The sequence below is a fragment of the Helianthus annuus genome, chromosome 10, assembly GCF_002127325.2.
Source record: "Helianthus annuus cultivar XRQ/B chromosome 10, HanXRQr2.0-SUNRISE, whole genome shotgun sequence".
Taxonomy (NCBI): Eukaryota; Viridiplantae; Streptophyta; class Magnoliopsida; order Asterales; family Asteraceae; genus Helianthus; species Helianthus annuus.
This window is the reverse complement of record NC_035442.2, coordinates 61,064,515-61,075,391: the sequence shown is the minus strand read 5'-3', so window position 1 is coordinate 61,075,391 and position 10,877 is coordinate 61,064,515.

Sequence of the window (10,877 nt, the reverse complement as noted above, 5' to 3'; positions counted from 1 at the left end):
CCCTATAACCAATGGCTCTGATACCAACTCTTCTGTCACACCCCGGCCGCGTGTAACATGCAACCGCGGCGGAAACGCCGGGGAGTGTCGTGGACAGAATTAATTGTTATACAACCATGGAAATTAAAGTTACATTTTATTTATTGACAAGAGTGTTCCATTGTTTCAAAACAGGAAAATACAAAGTTTATAACATGATTAAACTAGTCTAGCTTCGTTTTTAGGCTCTAAGGCACAGGTCCGCCCTAGAATCATGATCATCGCCCTATGGAATAGCTCCTGAAAACACATGTGAAAATAGGTACGTCAGCATAAAAATGCCTGTGAGATACATAGGTTTTGTGAAAATGGGATTCATGACTTGAGTTTTAATAACAGTCAGTCATGAACCTTGTAATTTGTTTTGCTTTGTAAATCATTTGAAAAACGATAACATCAAATGATATGTATAGATAAGTGCAAGGTTAAATGAATAATCAAGTAAAATGAGTTGAATAAGATAAGTTGATTGTGAAAATAATGTCTTGTGAAGAATATGTTACTTATGTAAAGTGTAATGTGTCTAAACTGAAATGCCTTTGATAACGCCACGATATGTATTATTATACAAACATTTATATGTAGGAAGTACCAGCGGCGTATCCACCAGGTTTGTATCATATTACATACGCCACGTTACTTAAATCATTTACCCAAACCAATCCACCATGTGAGTTGTTCATGTGTAAACCAAATGTCAAGTGTTATTGTAAATCATGTCAAATGTTTATGTTCAAATGTAAACCACCAGATGTATATGTCAATGTCGACGTGTTTATGTTCAATGTAAATCAGGTAATGTGTAATCCCAAAATGTATCATGTATGGTAAGCGAAATGTATCAACTTAAACCATATGCACAAAACAAGTCGTTGAAGTAAAACGCGGTTTAAATCAACGTTATGTTCTGCGGAAAATGCATGCTCAATTGATAATAACATTTATACGGTATTGTAAACTATGCATACATCCAAGCCTTGAGACTGCGGCGATAAACCCTTAAACAAATTAAAGGTTTATCTAAGTTATGTATATCGAATTCGGTCATTCCTTCCAGTCCTATCAAACCCAGGACTTCAGGAATGGGAGTTGTCAATTCCTATGGTACCACTACCTACTAACGAACGGCGTAGCTAGTGTTAATGAATGTATTGTCCCATGTTAAACAACCCAAATGTCATAACAAAATGAAGGCATGTGATGTAAACAATTGTACTAAGTATGCTAAGTAAACATACGAAGCAGAAATGTTCATGTAAATCAATGTGTCCATATGCTGAGTAAACATATGCAACAGAAATGTTTATGTAAATCAATGTGTCCATATGCTGAGTAAACATATGCAACAGAAATGTTTATGTAAATCAATGTGTCCATATGCTGAGTAAACATATGCAACAGAAATGTTCATGTAAATCGATGTGCCCATATGCTGAGTAAACATATGCAGCAAAAATGTTATGTAAATCAATGTACTAAGTACGCACACAATGGGCATACATAGCAAAAAATGTAATGAAATCATGTACTATAATGTACTAATGAGCATAGCAGATATACGATGTGAAAACATGGAAAGCATGAAAGTAACAGATAGGCACATGTGTTTCACCCCAAAACAGTTTAGAAAACAGTAAAAGATGGGGTTCTATGTACTCACCTGAGGTTGCTTTGTTGTTCTTGTGAAATAACCAGGTAATGCGAGAGGTCACGGAATATCAACGGCACCTAATTGGTAGCTATGTTAATATACCGGACCAAATCGGAAGGATCGGACAGTACGCGGGTTCGTAAACCAAACGAGTATGGAGACTCGTGTAATATGGCTTAACAAAGCCCACATACTAAAATGAAACCTAATCTAAGTGCTTACGGTCCATCACGACCCGTTTAGGTAGCTTATGCTACCCTAACGCGTCGTTCGCGTAGAACGCGCTCGGAACGCCTAACATCGTGACCACAAGGTATAACCTCGGAAGGTTATAGCTATGGTCACCTAATATGTTTGGTCGGATCCTAATGACCGACCAAAAGGGTCGGGTTCGAAAGCATAAGCGATGGTTTAGATCGCTTACCTTACGACCCTATATAAGCACTAAACTAAAAGTGACGAGCTAAGCATGTTAGAACATGCTTAACTAAGTTTAGAAACAGGTTTGACATCAAAACAAACGGCTTTGATGCCCACGAGTAGTTTGGTTACAAAATATGCAAGAATGCACATTTTGGCCGAAACTACGACTCGTCACCGAGCCTAGATAGCGTGGTGATCAGTAGGTATGGTCACTACGGACCATGACCATCGTGATCACGCTCACGTTATGAAGTTCCATGAACTTCGCATCGACCATAAGCTGGTCAATGCAGAAAGTCAACAAAACGTTGACTTTCGGACTCGAAAAGCGAATAAAAGAGCGAAAGAAGACTTACGGAGGGTCCTCGAGTGCAAATCAAGACCAAATAGCTCAGGTATGAAACAATGGTTTCAACTTAGAGCTTCAAGATCTGATTTTGTGATTTTTACACTAAAGGGGGGGGTATTTATAGGAAAACTGGAACTGTTAGGATCGTTTTATCGAATATCGTGCCTTGATCTCGTGCGTACATGTGTCCAAGTGGATAAGTTCAGTGAACTTGACCCTTGGCTCTTCATTGGGTGAAAAGGCATCGCCCTTTGATCGAACGAAAGGCCAGATTCTGCATTAAATGCAAAATCTTTCTGTCAGACATGTTCACGCGGCCCGCCTAAAGATTTGGCAAATCTTTACGCGCCCCGCCTAAGGTTCCCAGACCAGAATTTTCATTTTTGGTCCCTGCACTTCAGAAACACGTATTTTGGCCCATTTTTGGCACGTTTAAGCCCCGTTAACCTCATTTCAAGGCTCTAAGATGAAGTTAAAGTGTAGGGGACTTGAAATATGCTCAAAAATATTCCGGATGTCGGTCCGTTTGGCCGTACGATCGCGATGTTCGCTTAATTACGACGGAATGCGCATAAGCGTGAAAGACGATCCAAATGACGCGACGAATGGATTTTTCTTATGCCAAACACTAAGGCATAATACAAGGATGCTTACATAAATTTTTGGATGTCCGGATGTATTCAGAACGTAAGTTATGCGCGAAAGTGCAAACTTAGGCACTTTTTGACACTTTTAGTCCCTGAATGATCCAAAAGTTTGTTTTAGCATACCAAACCTCTCAAAGCCTATTTCTAAGCTATGTAAAGGATATTTATGGTATGTTTAACTTATGGACATGTTCCGGAATGTTCGTTACAGTTCAAATTGGCATACTTTTACAGTTTGTCAAGTTTAGTCCCTGTAAGCGAATTAACTTGTTTTTGCCATACCAAAGCCTTTAAAACTTATTTCTAAGTTATGTAAAGGTTATTTAAGGTATGTTGAGTATATGTTGATGTTCCGGAGTATTTGTCGCATTAAACTGAGTATGTTTACACACTAGTTAACGTATAACTCTCCAGAAAGCGATGTAGAGTTTGAAATTGAACAAAAGTCAAAACACGAAAAATGTAAAACACAATGAAACAAACATTAGGATCAAATAACATTATTTTATTGATAATTGAACTGTTCATGATGATTACAAGCACAAATGTTACACTGATGTCTTTGGAGCGGACCGGATGATGTGTCCAATGAGCGGACCAGTCAAATTGTACCAATGAGCGAACCAGATGCACCTTTGAGCGAACCAGAAACTGTCACTAAAAGCAGACCAAGCTGATTTTCGAGCGAACCTAACCCAAAAATGTTCCTTGGAGCGAACCAGACAGGTATTTTGGAGCGGACCTGATTGATAACGTCGTTTTTTGTGCGAGTACGTTCAAGCGAACCTCCTAAAAATCAACTTTCTAGATCGATTTTAGTTCTGAAAACTTCAAGGGTTTGTTAATTCATGATTCCGAGTGCACTGTGTGATTTTGAGCTTGTTTTACCGTGAAAATTTTTGGAAAAATGAAGAAAGTGTAGAAAATCAGAAGAAATGCAGCTAAAATGGCAAGAACTCCTCCTCCTGATCTCTGATACCAATTGTAGGATCGTTCTCGGCCCTGTTTGAGTCGTTCAGAGAAGTTCGTATCCGAATTAAGAGGCGGAAACTAATAATTCGGTGCTATTGAAGCTGTATTCACTTTAAACTTGCTGTATTATTGATATTGAACGCGATTACAAGATTTGACAGCACTTCGGCAGCATACCGGAACAAACACCTTCAACTATGTGTTTATGGATCGCTCGTATGGACCTATTTATAGACAACCTGGTTCGCTTATACGTCATGTACGTATAAGCGGACCTACATCGTGACACATGAGCGGACCAACTACATACCATATGAGCGAACCTAGACCTAAACATGACATAAAAGCGGACCTAACCTAGTGACTGATAAGCGAACCTTTTACAAACATGTATTTCTAGGTTTCCGTGCCATATTTGATCTGTTCAACTTCAAGACTCAATGAAAGACGTAGTCAGCAGACGTAAGTGCACCAACAGTTCTCAATAAAACGCCTATAGTATCCAGCCAAACCTAGGAAGCTACGAATCTCTGAAGGCGTCTTTGGCTCCTGCCAGTTCATAATAGCTTCTATCTTTGCGGGATCCACTTGAATTCCACGTTCGCTCACAACATGTCCAAGGAACTGGACTTCGCGAAGCCAAAATTCACACTTTGAAAACTTGGCATAGAGCTTCTCTTGATGGAGCAGCTTAAGAATGCACCGAAGATGCTTCTCATGGTTAGCTTGGTTCTTCGAGTAGATGAGGATGTTGTCGATGAAGACGATGACAAATTTATCCAGATAAGGCTTGCATACGCGATTCATGAGATCCATGAATGCGGCAGGTGCGTTAGTGAGCCTAAAAGGCATCACTAGGAACTCGTAATGACCATAACGAGTCCTAAACGCAGTCTTATGTACATCCTCCTCTTTGACCTTCAGTTGATGATAGCCTGACCTGAGATCTATCTTGGAGAAGTAACTCGCTCCCTGTAGCTGATCAAATAGATCATCGATTCTAGGCAAAGGATATCTGTTCTTGATAGTAACCTTGTTTAGCTCACGATAATCAATGCATAGACGCATTGATCCATCCTTCTTTTTAACGAACAGAATTGGTGCTCCCCATGGAGACGAACTAGGTCTAATAAAACCTTTAGCTAGTAAATCATCTAGCTGTGTCCTTAACTCCTTCATCTCCGTTGGTGCTAATCTATATGGTGCTCTGGCCACTGGTGCAGCTCCGGGGATGATGTCAATCCTAAATTCCACCTGCCTATTTGGTGGCAAACCAGGTAGTTCTTCCGGAAAAACTTCAGGATAATCAGAAATGACTGGTATGTCTTCGATCCTGGGCTTCTTCTCATCAATGGTTACTTGGGCCATATAAATGACACAACCCTTACTCATGCATTTGGATGCCTTAAGCATGGCCACTTGCTCTGGCAATCCATGTTGAGTATCTCCCTGGATAGTGAGTGGCTTACCAGATGGGGTCTTGATTACTACCTGCTTCTTATTGCACACCATCTGGGCTTGGTTATGCGATAACCAATCCATTCCTATTACTATATCAAAGCCTGCTAGCTTAAAGGGTAACAAGGATAAAGGAAAAGAGTGGTTCCTAATGGATAGGACACATCCATCTAATACAGTCGAAACTGTTTCTATTGATCCATCAGCTAATTCCACTTCATATTTCATACTTAGGGTTTTAACAGGCAATTTCAATAATTCACAGAACTTATTATCTACAAAAGATCTATCCGCCCCCGAGTCAAACAATATCCTTGCGTAGACATCATTAATGAGAAAAGTACCTGTTATGACATTATCATCCTGGATAGCTTCCTTTGCATCCATGCGGAAGACCCTTGCATTAGTCTTCTTTCCCTCTTCTGCTTTCTTGGCAAGTTTTGGGCAGTTGGGTCTAATATGTCCCTTCTCATTACAATTGTAGCAGGTGGCATCCTTAAGTTTCTTGCAATCTAATGCCTTGTGATCCGGGGACTTGCAAATCCCACATAGTTTCTGCTGAGATTGGGATCTAGACTCCTACCTGCATTTCCCGTAATGGTGCTTCTTACAAACTTTACACCTGGGTTTTTCACCCGAAGTTGATCTCCCTTCTTGGATCCCGACCCTTTCTTGTGGTCGTCATTGCCCTTGCGCTTCTTGTCTGAGCGCCGCGAACCGTCATCTTCGCGTTTTCGTTTCTCGGCATCTGCAGCTCTCAGGGATCTCTGTCTAACTGCGTCTAGTGTAAGGGACAGAGATATGTCAGCTACTGATCGAAATGTAGTGGGCCGAGAGGCCTTGACGCTTGCTTTAATTTCTGGGGCCAGACCCCCAATGAAACGGGCTATTCTCTTCGGTTCAGGTGTTACGAGATAGGGAACTAGCCTTGACAAGGTATTGAAGGTTATGAGGTAAGCCTGGCAGTCCAGGTTCTTCATCACAAGAGACAGGAAATCAGACTCTATTCTTTCGACCTCGTGCTGAGGGCAGTAATTCTCCTTGATCAGGGCAACAAATTGTTCCCAAGTCATGTTGTATAGAGGTACCTTTCCAGTGGCTTGAATCAACGACTTCCACCATGATAGGGCGTCACCTTTGAAAGATTGTGACGCAAACTTCACAATATCTTTTTCAGCACAGCCACTTATATCCACCACCGTCTCCATTTCATCAAGCCAAGTCATACAGTCCACTGCCCCCTTCTCCCCAGTAAAATCCCGGGGTTTACAAGACACGAAGTACTTATATGTGCACCCATTGACATAAGGCTTGCCTTCCAATACTACCCTTTTGGATGGGACGCTGTTTTCGTTGGAGGAATGCCTGTCATCCTCTTTCTTAGAGTCATTTTTCTTAGACTCATCTTTCTTAGACTTTGGTGGGGTAGGTGGTGGTTTGCTGTGACCTCCCGAATGAGTTTTGGATTTGATATGCGGTGTAGACAAGGTCCTACTATGGGTCCCACTGTACTCACTGTACTGTCTTTCTAATGCCTTGGTAACCGCATCATCTACCAGCGCTTTCAACTCCGCGCCAGTTAACTGTATCTTTGCGTTATCATGATTCTCTACCGGACGACTGTTCACTTCGTCCGACCCCGCCATGCAGCTTCAATTGCTACATATAGACAATAACAGGCAAGGATTTATTTAGAAGCTATTACAGCATTTTATGTGTTTTATCAACCATGGTCTTAAATAGCCATTGCAGGTTAATTTATTAATCAAGTATTAATTCTGGATCTGTATTATAATCCTATATTATAGTTAAGAATTAACATATAACTTAGTCACAAGGACAGTGTTAGTTTATAACCCGGATTCTTACAGAATCTAGGTATTAGGGTTTGAATCACAGTTCATTACCCTACTCTAGACTGTGAGTTGCAGACTCCAACTGTCTCTTAGTCCCTAGGACAATTATATAAATATATATATATATATATATATATATATATATATATATATATATATATATATATATATATATATATATATATATATATATATATATATACATATTACCCGTAGGCACTTCATCCCCAAGGGATGGTTATTTAAATATAGGGAATTTTAAATTAACCCAATTTAAAGATGGCTTATGTGATTTATAATGCATCACAATTCGCCTAATATGGTAACATACATACAGATGTTAACAAAGTTTAGGAATCTTTTAGACAGGTCCTACCATCTTGGCCATGTCTACGACGACCCGTGGCTAGGTTTTACCCCTAAGATTCTCTTTATAACGCAGATCAATCCTAAGTTGAGACGTTTAATTATGGACCTGAATCTAATTATGGAGATACCATCTTGGCCTTGTCTTATAATGACATGTGGCTAGGTCTTGTCCCTTTTTAGATTTTGCCATTCTATATTAATGGTAGGTCTTCTTTATTTTAGGAAATGTTATTTTCATTTTTACCTTTTTATTTTAAGTTTATTCATATACTTATGTATAACAATAATCATGAAAATTTAAATGCAACATTTCACTAATAAAGATTTAACGGTACAATACTTGCCCTAAACGGGACTTCTACAAATAACATGCCCACGCAGGGGCGAAATACAATAAACAACAAACAAACAAACCCACGCAGGGGTCAACTGAAAGACATGCCCACGCAGGGGCAGAATACAAAAGACAAGCTCGCGCAGGAGCTGAATACAGAAACAACAAGTCCACGCAGGGACTGACTATAACAAAATAAATAAAAATCTTCACTAATCCCTTCTTTTGGACTTTCCTTTGATCAAATCTGATAGTCCTTTGAAGAAACCTCTGTTGTGTCTGCGCTCAGTTTGGATTTCCCGTTCACAACGGTCCAGTCTCTCAAGGACCTCCTGCTGGCGCTCAGGTGGGATAAGCTGCTGCGGCGGCGCTTGGTACAATGGTTGAGGAGGTGGTGGCTGCTGGAACACATATGGAGGGTACCCGGTAGTCCAAGGACCACCATAGGGCCCTTCAGGGTGTCGAGCGTTGTAATCCCACGCCTCCTGATATGGGTCCACGCTAGCATAGTTAAAGCTGTTGTGGCCCGGCATTTCAAACGGGTTGTATGCCGCGGAACCGGCATAAGCAGGGATTGGGTTGTCAAAACCCGACGGAGGTGCCACAGGCACTGAGTTGACCTCTGGAATGGGGTTTGATGGACCCCCCATTTGTGGTTCTTCTTCTTCCTCCTGAAGTGGTGGATAATGGCTGCCACTTGATGGTTGGGGAGTGCTGATGCGGACACCCCCTCGCACAGACATCCGTGCGTTTGACCTCCTCCGTCTCGGTGGCTCCGGAGGCGGCTGCTGTTCCACTGGTCATGGTGGTGGCGGAGTGACTACCACAAATCATTGATCCTTAGAAGGATCCTGCTGCTGCTGTTGCTGATATGGGGACGAGTGCTCAGAGGGCGTGAAGTACCAGTCCCACTGCTTGAACCTCTCTTGGTAACTATCCGGACCGCGGTACGGTGATCCATGGAATGATGACCCATCCGAGATTTCGATGGGGTGGTTCGGCGTTCCTGTAGCAGGCTCCATGGGATCAGTATCCTCGTCCATGTCCTTGTCCTCAGAGAAGTGGTCTTCCGGTCCGAGTGGGTTGAAACCCCCGGGTTCTGGAAAAATGTTGGCCGGGTTGAACCGGCTTTGGAAGACTGGGGTTGGGTCACCAAAGGAATGGTGAGAGTTGGATCTCTACAACGGTATGAAAGAGGGTGGTTGCTCGTTGGGCTCATTTTCCGATTGAGGCCCAAAGGAATGCTGGTAAGAAGGTGAAGAGCTGAGGGAGACTGACCGCCTCCCGGGTTCAACATAGAGCCTCCACGGCTCTTGTGGGCTAGTGCTCATGGTAATGGATGGTGTACGCCGGTGCGAAGGCCCGGCTTCGTGATCGTGACCCGTGACTGGTCCCTTGCCTCGACCGCGAAGAAATCTTGGTGGCATGTTGACCTGCATACATGTTTTAGATAACAACAACAATATATAATAATAATAAGACCCAAAAATAAAACAAAACAGAGTTGGTCCTATGTTCTTTGTCTAGACTCGGAACTCGAGGAATGTGCATTTATTTAACTGAGATTAAACACAAAAGGCTAGTGTTTAATTCACTCAGCGTTGGCTCTGACACCAACCTTTCACACCCCTAATTTCCACGTATCACCGGTGGGCCCGGTGGGGGTTCCGTGACGTAGTTGATATCGTCATAGTCAAACATACATTAATTAAATGCACAGCGGAAGCAAAAGAAAGATTTATTTCAACATAAATTATTGTAATATTCAAGTATCACAAAATGTCGAAATAGAATCCACAGGCAGAATCAAATAAAAAGGAAACTTCATTTCAACAGACTTCATACATCCTAAGCTTGCGAGACTTCTATGGATGCTTACGGAGTGACCAGCCTATTACGCGTAGTAACTGCACTTAGCCTTTTTGAAAAATACGTCAGTTTACACTGGTAAATACAATTTAACTGACTCATTTTGAAAAATGTTTAAAATTGATTTAAATGCCCGTGGCATAAAACTTTTTATAACTTGGGATAATTATTTGCTTAATAATCTTGTAAAAGAATTACATGTTTATTCTGCGTTCGGTAGCCCGGGTCGTGCCGGGTTAAAGATTAATAGACACACCACTTAATATAATTCCCCCGCGAGACTTCTCTTGTACCGACGATTATACATGTTATACTGCACTACGGGTGTACGCCTACACCCGAGTACTAAGGTCGTGGCCATTCTTTGAATGATGCCAAGGATATCCGGGACATGGTCATTAAACTCCCAAAGGCATTAAACAAACAAAACAACATTTTTAAACGGGTCACTTGACTGCACATAACCACAGACCGGTTAAGGTCAATTACCCGACCAAACGGTATTTTATATACCGTACCCCAAGCCCGTATAGGGAAAATAAGTTAAACGTATTTACCTGAGCAAAGTATAAATCAAAAACAGAGAGTGCACGTAGCTTTTACTGGGCTCCTAGATCTGGAAATTAAGGTTTTAATAACCTATTAGAATTCTAACGGGTCTTAAACTTAGACCGGTTAGTTAAAAGGAAGATTACGGTTTTAAACGCACAATAAGGCGTAGACCGTTTTAGAATGTGTTTTTGACCCAACAAGCTTGCACACTTGTTTAATATGGGTAATATAATCACATTCTGGATTTTGAGACCAAAAAGATATGGTTTGACCCGTTTCTGCTAAAATGGCCAAACTAGTCACAAAAGCCGATCCGAACGCGTATAGTGTGTAACGAGTAACCATAAGAGTCAAATAC